At 37.8% G+C, this 11752-nt stretch overlaps 1 pseudogene; it reads right to left on the bottom strand.

Annotated features, from left to right (window-relative positions):
- Positions 1-2081: 2081 nt before the first annotated feature.
- On the bottom strand, positions 2082-2650 carry LOC114049268 (annotated as a pseudogene).
- Positions 2651-11752: the final 9102 nt, after the last annotated feature.

The following is an 11752-nucleotide window of genomic DNA, read 5'->3' as shown; positions in this document are numbered from 1 at the left end:
TGGAAATATAGTTATCAAAATATTTTTAAAATAACAAATTGGTAGACCTGCTGAAATCTATCCACAGACCTCTGGAGGGTCCATGGACTTCAGATTAAGAATCCCTGATATAGTCCAACCTTTTTAAAGTGAGAATATCCATGCTCAGAAAGGGACAATGACTTGTCCAAGGCCCAACTAACTAGTGGCAGAACTCATAGAATCTTGGTGTTATTCCAGTGTGTCATCGTCATCATCATTGTCATTGTCATCGTCATCTTCTTCTTCTTCTTCTTCTTCTTCTTCTCAGGGTTAAGTGACTTGCCAGGGTCACACAGTTAGTAAGTGTCTGAGGCTGGATTTTTTTTCTCTATGAAACCATGAAACCACACATTTCTTTATTGTTTTACAGTTTATAAAATGCTTTCACATGAATTATTTCATTTGATTCTTATGTAACAGCCAAAGCAGGTGTTATTCCTGTGGTTTTTTTTTTATTACCTGGGGTTATTTTATAAGATATTTATTTTTTTAATTTATGGAATAAGACAAGCATTTCCATAACATAGTACAATAAAAAAGATGATTGCATATGAAACCACAGATCCACTATATACAACTTGCGATGCCTCTTAAATATACAATTCCTTTTAAATGCATATTCCTTTTAAATACACAACAAAGTTATCATGTAAATTTCCTTTTCCCCTTTTTTCCCCTTCCCTCACCACCTCTAAAGATGACTGCCATTAGACATAAATAGGCATATATATATACACATACAAATGTATATATATGTAAAATTATCCTATACATACTTCTAGTTATCTAAGGCTGGATTTGAACTCAGGTCCTCCTGATTATAGGGCCAGTGCTTTATCTACTGCACCACCTAGCTGCCCCTAAGTGTATGCCCCAGTGCATATTCTAATACACCTCAACACCTTTTAGTTTTGTGTTTGGCCCTTACCTCTTTCTCCTGTCTAAGGCTAACCTCTCTTCCTATGCCCTTGACCCCAATCTTGCCCTCCTCTTCTAAGACCTTAGTTCTTCAATTACCTTTTCTTTCTCTAAAATCTTTCTCTGCAAACATGGTCATGTCTCCTCAGGCTAAAGGTGGAAAAATAATTTTTCCCTGCCATCCACTCAATCTACTCTTTCCTTGTACTTCAAAATTTCTCATACTTGTTTCCTCTACTTCCTTGCTAAACATTTGTTCTTCAAGCCCCTGTGATCTGGCTTCAGAAGCTACTACTAGGTTGAAATTCTCCTCTGGTCTCTATGACATCATGATCCCCTGACTTCTTCCTACTTGAGGGAGTGTCTCATTCCCTAGTTTTCTATCTCTGCAATGTTTCTTGCATCTCTTATCTCCCTTTCTTGCCCTCTACCATCGCCTAACTTAAGACCTAGGATATGACAATAGAATCCTAATTGACCTCCGCACCTCATCTCTCCTCTCATTGGTCCTTCCTAAAGTGACTGTCATATGAATTTTCTTTATGCCCAGTTCTGATTATGTGACTCCCCCACTCATGGTACAATCCCTTCATTGGCTCCTCATTGCCTGCCAAATAAAATCCAAATATGGCTTTGCGAACCCATGGACCATAGCATGCCAATACTGTCCATGAAGCTTTCTTCACAAAGATACTGGAGTGGTTTGCCATTTCCTTCTCCAGTAGATTCAGGCAAACAGAGGTTAAATGATTTGCCCATGATCACACAGCTAGTGAGTGTCTAAGGCAGGATTTGAACTCAGATCTTCCTGACTCCAGTGCTCTATCCATTGAGCTATCTAGCTGCCTCACTTATTTTCTACTTCCACTAAATAGGCTTAGTCAGTGGGCAGCTAGGTGGCGCAGTGGATAGAGCACCAGCCTTGAAGTCAGGAGGACCTCAGTTCAAATTCGGCCTCAGACCAAACACTTGACACTTAGTAGCTGTGTGACCCTGGGCAAGTCACTTAACCCTAATTGCCTATGAATGAATGAATAAATAAATAAATAGGCTTAGGCGCTGTTCTCCAAACATACTCTGTGTTTTCCTCTCTCTTTTTGTTTGCTCATGCTGTCTATTCCATCTGAAATTCATTTTTTCCCCAAATTTTATTCAATATGAAACATATCTCTACAGTTTTTATTGAGGAGGTGGACCACGTCCACGACCAAATCCATCTCTAAATTGGAATTCTGTTGCTGACCCAGCCCCAGCCTCGGCCTTCTTGTCAGCACCAGGGAGAGCAGCACTTCGTCTGTATGTGTCTCTGTCAGCTTCACGTCGAGTAAGCCTGGCAGGTCGCTCACCCTCCAGACCTTTGGGCCTTGGCCTTCCTGTCTCGGGATGACTTCTGCGGAGAGTGGCAGGCATGATCTCAGGGGGCAGGTGAAGGTAATCCTGGAGGTACTGAATGCCCTCACTGGTGAGGTACTAACAGGAATGCCTCCATGCAAACTGCTCCTTAACATAGCCATGAGACTTTAGAGACTGCATGGCCTTCATGACATGGAGATTGGGCACATTCTTGTCTGCCAGCTCAGGGTGCTTTGGCATGTGGACATCCTTCTTGGCTACCATTTCTCCCTCCTTAAAAAGGAGTTCATAGATGGCAATTCGGTTCTTCTTGGGCATCAACATCTCGGTGGCTGCAACTGAAATTCATTTTTCTGTTTCTTCATGGGTCAAAAAGTTTCAAGGCTCAGCTCAAATATGATATCCTCCATGAAGCCTTCCCTAATCCTCTCAGTCAGATGTGATCACTCACTCTTCTAAACCCCAACATATTTTATTTGTACCTCTGTTGTGACACTTTTCATATCCTTTCTTCTCCTATATTTACTTCTACTCATCTTATTCTCATTAAAATATTGTAAGTAAGAACCTTGAGGACAATTAGGTAACAAGCAGTAAGTCAATCGGCATTTATTAAATTCTCTGAAGATACAAAGAAAGGCAAAAAAAGATACAAAGAAAGCTCTACTCTCAAGGAGCTCACATTCTAATGGGAAGAAAAATGTGCAAATAACTATGTACATACTATTCACACACACCTGCACCCATATATAACATAATGTAAAATTAATATAAATATAAGGGTACTAGCAGCTGAGGAGACCAGGAAAGTTCTCCTGCAGAAGGTGGAATTTGAACTGAGTCTTGAAGGAGCCAGGGAAACCAGAAAGAAGAGATGAGGAGAAAGAGCATTTTAGTCATGAGACCTTGAGTGAAATGGCATTCAGCTGGGAGATGGTGTGTGAAATCATTCTGTTGGGTTTGGGGAGCCCAGACTATTACCTGTTCTATCCTAGCTAGCTCAGAGTCCTCCCAAGGAAGAGAACCAATGCAGGGGACTAGATAGGTGGGCAGGTGGGAACATAGTATTTTTTAAATTAAAATTTTTTTTAATTAACAGAAACTTATTTCCTTTCCTTCCCACTCCCCATCCTAAAAGGAAAAAGAGGAAAAAAAGAGAAATATTTTGAAATAAATATCCATAGTCAAGCACAACAAATTATTTTATTTGCTGTACTCAAAAAAATATGTCTCACCCTGGACCCTGAATCCATCACCTCTCTGTAAGTAGGTGCAAAGCATGCGTCATAATTGGTCCTGTGGAATCATGCATCATCATTGCATTGATCAGAGTCCTTACCACTTTCCAAGCTGTTTGCTTTTCCAGTGTTATTATGTTCTCCTGGTTCTGTTCATTTCATTCTTGTTTTTCTTCTTCTTCTTCTTCTTCTTTTTTTTTTGGCTAGGTAATGGGGTCAAGTGACTTGCCCAGGATCACACAGTTAGTAAGTGTTATGTGTCTGAGGCTGGATTTGAACTCAGGTCCTCCTGACTCCAGGGCCAGTGCTCTATCCACTGCCCCACCTAGCTGCCCCCATGTTCATTTCATTCTTCATCAGTTTATGTGAGTTTCCAAGTTCTTGTTGATAATACAGTCTATATAATTATATTAAATGTTTATATATTATATATAATATTACAAATTGTTCTTCTGGTTTTATCAGTTCTCACAAATCTTTCCATGTCTCTTTGAAATCATTTATTCCTCATTTCTTACTGTACAATAGTGTTCCATCACAGTCTTATACCAGTTTGTTCAACCACTCCTCAATTGATGGAAATTAGTTTCCAGGTTTTGGGTTTTTTTGCCACCAAAAAAAGAACTACTGTAAATAAGTTTTGTACACAAAGGACCTTTTCCTCTTTCTCTCCTTTGGTATAGGCCTAGATGTGGCATAGTTAGGTATGTGAATAGATTTTGGAAAAGAATTTAGAGGTCATCTAGTAAAACCCTCTCATTTTCCAGAGGATTGCAACAGAGATAATAAATAGTCATCATTTATAATTTTATGCATTTTTATGGTTTGCTAACTACTTGACAAAAATTACTTCATTTCATCCTCACAATTATCCTGTGAGGTAACCTGAACAGGTATAAGGGCAGTGGAAAGAGCTTTGAACTTGGAGTTCCAGGAGTTGATTTCAAATCCTAGCTTCAGGCCACTTACTAAAAGAAAACAATTCCAATTGTTTCGGAGGAAAAGTGGGATTTGTCTGAAGAGCCTAATATGGATGCCCAAGGAACTCACTAACCAATTTTAAATTAATACTCGAGATAAGTAAGGGGCTAGTAACAAAGCATCTGGCTGCCCTTGGCAAATTTAAGTAGCTTAGCTCAGATGAAGAAATCATTCTGAGTAATATTTGAAAGATTATGAGAAATAGGAGAAATAGCACAAGGTTAGAGAAGGACAAATTTGGTCCCTACCTAACAAAAACGGTGTGTGGGGAGGGAAGAGAATATAATATGTGAACTATAAGCCACTTGATTCCAATTGCTGAGAAAATTCTAGAATGGATCATTAAAGATATGGCTAACTTTTTTTTTTAATTTAATTTTTTTTGGTTAGGCAATGAGGTTAAGTGACTTGCCCAGGGTTACACAGCTAATAAGTGTTATGTGTCTGAGGTCATATTTGAACTCATGTCCTCCTGAATCCAGGGCCAGTGTTGTATCTACTGTGCCACCTAGCTGCCCCACTGGTTAACTTCTAAAAAGAGAAATAGCAATTAGAAAGAACCAGCATGATTTTGTTAAGAACAGGCCATCCCATGCCCATCAGTTTAGTGAATGGCCAAACAAGTGGTGGTATATGATTTTGATGGAATATGCTATAAGAAGTGATGAGCAGGATGGTTTCAGAAAAACCTGGGAAGACTTAATATGAATTGATGCAAAGTGAAGTGATCAGAATCAGGAGAATCTTTTACTTAGTAGCAACAATATTGCAAGGATGATCAATCGCGAAGGACAACTACTCTGATCAAGATGATCTAAGACAATACCAAAGGAGCCATGATAAAAAAACGCTATCCACTGCTAGAGAGAGAATTGATGGACTCTGCATGCAGATTGAACACACTTTTTTAAACTTATTTTTCTTGTTTTATTTTTTGACTGTTTTCTTTTGTGTTAGGGCTAATACGGAAATATGTTTTACATGACTTCACATGTATAATCAATATCAAATTGCCTGCCTTTTCAAGGAGAGGGGAAAGATGGGAGAAAGGGAGAGAATTTGAACTCAAAATTTTAAAAAATGAATGTTAACAATTTTTTAAGTGTAATGGGGAAATATTTAACAAAGTAAATAAAAATATATGTAAAAAAAGAACAGGTTATCTCAGACTAACTTCTTTCTAGTTTCTTTTGTAGTGCTATATATTTTATTATATGCATTTAAGCACATTCTGAGAAATGGGCCGTTAGACTCCACCATATTGCCAAAGGGGTCCATGATAACAAAAAAGATTAAGAACATCTAGTCTAGAGAATTAGGATGAATCTAATAATAATACCAACAAGATGAAATTCAATAGGGATAAATTTAAATGTAAGGTGAGTGTGTGTGTATTCTTGAGTCTTGGGTTACATAAAATCTTATACTTGTGTTAAGAGAATTGACTTTTTAAGTACAGGATAGGAGAGACATGATTGGATAGCCATTTGCTTGAAAAAAAAATCTGGGGGTTTTATTCAGAAATCTTGGCATGAGTCAGCCAAGTGATCTGACAGTCATAAATGCTGATTTTCTAAAAGAGGATTATTTTCCTGAATAGGGTGGTGATAATCCAGCTGGACCACTAGGTGGTGCCATAGTGCATAGAGTGTCAGGTCTGAAGTCAAGAAGACTCATCTTGCTGAGTTCAAATCTGACCTCAGGCAGTCACTAGCTGTGTGAACCTGGGCAGGTCACTTAACCCTGTTTGCCTCACTTTCATCATCTGTAAAATGAGCTGGAGGAGGAAATGGCAAACCACTCCAATATTGTTGCCAAGAAAATCCCAAATAGGGTCACGAAAACTCGTACGTGACTGAATAACAATGTAGCTTTTCTAATAAGTGTCTGAGGCTTAATTTGACTCCTGGTCCAGTGTTCTATCTACTGTGTCACTTACCTTCCTGAAGAAGAGTCAGTGTAGACTTGATAGCTATCTTCATGTATTTGAGCAAATGTCCTGGAGAATAGGTGTCATCTTTGTTTTTTTTGGTCCCAGACGGTCAGGACCAGGGAAGAACTGGGAGAAGTTGCAAAGGCCTGATGTGAAGATAAACATTCTGATGATCAGAACTCTCCAAAAGTGGACTGGACAGCTTCAACAATTGGTAGATTCTCTCTCCTGGGAGGTCTTCTGGTATAGACTGTGAAGGGTTTAGATTAAATTATCTTTAAGGGCTTTACCTGCTCTATATTTTTTGATCCAACCATCAACCCCAATTTGTAGATGAGGCTATAAACTAAGGCTCACAGCAGTGAAATGACTTGCCTAAAGTCATGCTGGTAATAAGTATTTTGTTCAATTGTTTTCAGTTGTGCCCAACTCTTCATGACCCCACTTGGGGTTTTCTTAGCAGAGATACTGGAGTGGTTTGCCATCTTCTCCAGCTCATTTGACAGAGAGAAACTGAAGCAAACAATGACTTGCCCAGGGTCACACAGCTAGTAAGTTTCTGAGGCCAGATTTAAACTCATGCTTGGTATATACACACATATGTGTATGTGTGCAACTTAAATGAAGACATTGAAGGCAGATGTGAAGATTACACAAAATTGAGTGGGGAGTATTGTAGTTAATCTTCTGGCTGGATGGGACATCTATATGTAGCAAGATAAATTGGAGGATACAAGTAAAATCATGCACACAAAATCAATGTCAGAAATAAAACATGAGGCAGAACAATCTTAGTGAGAGTCCTCCTTAAAAAGATTTGTTATTTTCAGCTTCCAGTAAGATCGACTAAAATCCAACTGATGGGCAAGTCAAGACATCACCTGTGACATCATTGGTCCTCTTGGAAAACAAAGGATGAACAACCACAACAAGATGTGAATCAAATAGTGTGGCAGTGCCTGGTACCTATTAGGTATTTAATTAATGCTTTATGGATTGAATGATTGGTATATAAGGTTGCAAAATACAACACAAGCAAAAAGCAAACAAACAAACAAACACCTCAGGCTGTGTTATTAGAAGTACAACATCTCAAACAAAAGAGAGGTTCATTGAGTTAGTTATACTCTGCCCTACTCAGGACACAGTTGGTAGAATTGTATTCAATTCTAGGAGTCACAATTTAAGGAATTAACAAACTAAAATATGGCCAAAGTGGTACTAGTATTTGAAAGGCAGCTGGTTGTACAGTGGATAGAGTGTTAGGCCTGGAGTCAGGAAGATCGGAGTTCAAATCCTGTCTCAGACACTTCCTAGCTGTGTGACTCAGGGCAAGTCACTTAACTGCTGTTTGCCTCAATTTCTTCAACAGTATCTGGCACATAGTAGGCCCTTAATAAATGTTTCTTTTCTTCCTTATGTCAGAAGCGAAACTATTGATAGAACTGGAGCAAATCTCTTCACTTTTCCCAGCATATAGTCTTTCAGATATTTGAAGATACCTATCATCAGCCCTGAAGATTCCTCTTTTTCCAGGTAGTGAACCCCATATTACTGGAAGTGTTCAAAGCAGAAAACGGATGTTGGAGATGTTTGAGGATAATTCCTACTCAGGACTGAGAGGTTGCAATGATTCTAGAAGTCTCTTTCTACTTTGAGATTCAGTGGACTATTTTTGGAGATCTGCTATGTGTTCCCTTTTGCCATGTTTTTGTAGGGGATGGTGGGACATCAGTCATGGTCCCTACCTTCAAAGACCTTAAGTCTAATTGGGGAGACAAATGAAATAATAGAAAAAGAAAAGCAAGAAAAACCTGAAATCAACATTGACTTGTGTAGCACAGGCACTACACCAGCAGGCTTTCCCTTTTTTGATTTTAAAGAATAGCTTTGATAATAGATGAATCTAGGTTTTAAGATTACAAGGGAACAGTGACTTACCATATGGCCATACCATTACCATGGTGGCTGCTCCAGTAGAATGATGGCTGTCACCATTCTCGGAACTACAATAGGTAATCATCTTTGTGTCATTATGTTTTTCATTCACATATGTCAACCATTACTGAGTTTGTTCTTAGAAAGACAAACAAAATTAGTCTGAATATGAGTGTTTATTTCTCTCAAAGCTTATGGAACATGCATATAGAGATACTCATGGGAACTTATTGTGTAAATGAACCCAAAGATGGACAGAGGATTTTCATACGTTCAGAGCAATTGCCTCTTACCTCTCCCTCCCTTTCTGGTTCAGGATGCTTATGTCAGCCAAAATTATGGTCTCCAAATGTTCAACCATGATATGAGAAAGGAATTTCTTAAGTGAATAGGTTGTAAATACAATAAGATAGGAGAATGTCAAAGTGTCAATTGAGATTATAGATCCAGGATATCTGTGTTTTTTTTTTTACTATTAACATGACATAACATAGTGTATGTCCATGAAACACTAAGATAAGAGAAGTCCCACTATTCAAGACAGTGTCTGTTTCCAGGCATCCTATCCTTGGTGGCCATAAACAGAAGAATGTTGGTCAGTTTCATCTGCTCCTGTAGTTACTAATACAGGAAGGGACATTTTGAGTTCACTCAGAGAACAAAAAAAAGCATGTCCAGGGCATGCAAAGCATTATGGTAAATTAAGCCCAGAGTATGCCAAAATATCTCTCCTGATTGGCCAATCCAGGTTTTAGGTCTTTCTCAGGTATTGAGGTTCAAAATGGTTTGGGGAGGGGTCTACACATATAACGCAAATAGCCTATAGCTCTTGAAAAAAATCTAAATAATAATTTTAAAAATTAGGGTTAATCTAAGTACAATGAACATTTATTAAACACTTACTGGGCACATGGGAAGGGAACAAGCATTTATTAAATGCCTACTATGTGCTAGGCACTGTGCTAAGCACTTTACAAATGTTATCTCATTTGTTCACAGTATAAAGCAGGAGACAACATACAAACTATGTGCAAACCATATAGATAGGATAAATTGGAGATAATTTTGGAGGGATGGCATAAACAAATACAACATTGATGTTTAAGAGAACAGATCAGTTTCCTTAGTGAGACACTGCATTAGGGGCTGGGAATATAAAGAAAAGAAGAAAAATAATCTCTGCCCTTGAGGAGCTTACATTACTTTACTATTAATGTGAAATATAACAATCATATAAGCTGCAGAGGATAGAAGAGGCTTCTTGTTGCAGGTGTGATTAAAGCTAGGCCTAATAGGATGTGTATATGTTGTATATATCTTGTCTCTTCCTATGGAATGTAAGCTTCTTGAGGGCAAGAAGCTCATGTTAGTGTTTGTAGCCCCAGGTTTTAGCAAAGTTCCTGGCACATAGTAGGTTTTTCATAAATGCTTGCTGATTTTAGATACTATGGAGATTTAGCTAATACTATGTAAATAGCAATAACAATAACAATAATACAATAATTCTCACTTAAAAAGCACTTTAAAATTGACAAAATGCTTTCTTCACAACAGCCCTGGGAGGTAGGTAGTCTCAGAAAGATTTAGTAACTTGCTTAGATCCACATAGTTAGTAAATATCAGGGCTGGGATTCAAACCCAGATTTTTTATTTTGAATTTTGTGCTCTGCTGTCTTCATTACATCAACTCACAAAGCACTTTGAAGAAATATTGAAATCTGTGGAGAGAACATTGTGGGGAAATGTTGGACATAATAGAGAAATACTGAAAACAGAAAATATAATATGAACAGAGGCACACTAAATGTTGCAGGGCAGAGGTTTATAACTTTTTGCATGTTATAAATCTCTTTGGCAGCTTGGTGAAGTGCATAGATCTCTTTTCACAAAAACATTTGATATCTACTTTCATAATGGAGGAGAATGCTAAATTTCAGATAGAGATTACTGAAAATAAAAATGTAATTTTTTTTTCCTCTCCAAGGTCATGAACACCATGAAATCTATAAGGGTCCATGGATGCCATCTTATGAACCTTTGTTGTTGGGAGATTTTAGATCCCATGACAAGGTATTAGACACTGTTGAGATTCATTAGGAGAAATTGGGAAAATTGGACACTAAAGTGCTGGCAGGAACTGGACATGCACGAAAAAGGCAAGAAAACTTACGCAACCTCTTAAGGACAAGGATGACAGCCAAGTGGTGCAGTGGATAGCGTGTTAGATCTGGAGTCAGGATGACCTAAGTTCAAATCAGCATTAGACACTGAGCCATACAACCCTAGGCAAGTCACTTAGCTGCTGTCTCTTTCAGTTTCCTTATCTGTAAAATGGGAATAATAATAGCACCTACCTCTCAGAGTTGTTGTGAGGATCAAATGAAATGATATTTGTAAAGCATGTTTCAAAAGTTAAAATACTATATAAATTCTAGCTATTATAAAATATGTATGTTAGCGGAATCCAGGAATAATTATAGTTCACATTTCAACAGACATTCAGCATTTCTTTAGAAAATAATTTCCTCTTAGCTCTGAGAGTTTGGTAAGTAGTGTAAGAATTATCCTCATTGAACAGATAAGGAAATCATCTTCACTGAAACTCAGAGAGTTAAAATGAAAGACAACATGGTATAGTGAATTGAATGTTGGACTTGGAGTCAGTAAGACCTGAGTTAGAAATCCTGCTTCTGAAAATTACTATGTGATCTTTGCTAGTGACTTAGTTTCTTTCACCCCCAGTTTCCTCTTCTGTAAAATGGGGATAATAATAGCCCTCTTACACAGGTTTGTTATGAGTAACAAATGAGATTCGTGTGTGTGAATATATATATATGTATATATATATATGTATATAAATTCTCTCTCTCTCTCTCTCTCTGTAAAGGGTTTTGCAAACCTTAAAGTGCTATAGAATGTTAGCTATTATTCTTACTAGGGCTTTGCTCATGGTCCAACAACTAACTATGTGGTATGGTAGTGGATAGAAGAGTGTGTTTGGAACTTAAGACCTGGCCCAGTTTGGCCTCAGCTATTTAGTAGTTGTGTGTGACCATGACCAAATCACTCAACTTTGCAGAACTTTTTGTGATATTGGTATTATACTTTAATCTTTACACAGTATTTTATACACATAAGCTAATGTGACCTGCACAACAAACTTGCATGGCAGACACTTCAAGTGGTATTATATTAGACTTTTTATTAAACTAGGGAATATGAAAGGTATGAGAGAAATGATCATTTTTCTCTTGTATTAATAACTAATTTTTGAATCAGAGCCAAGATTTTTCCCCTTTCCTACTTCTTCATCCAGAAATCAACCAGTGTGGGGAATCTTGCTCAAAGACTCATCCAGGAAAAGAAATTT

This window comes from Vombatus ursinus, unplaced genomic scaffold (assembly GCF_900497805.2).
Source record: "Vombatus ursinus unplaced genomic scaffold, bare-nosed wombat genome assembly UNPS02014797.1, whole genome shotgun sequence".
Classification (NCBI taxonomy): Eukaryota; Metazoa; Chordata; class Mammalia; order Diprotodontia; family Vombatidae; genus Vombatus; species Vombatus ursinus.
Note: the sequence above shows the minus strand (reverse complement) of the source record. Positions and strands in the feature narration are given on the sequence as shown.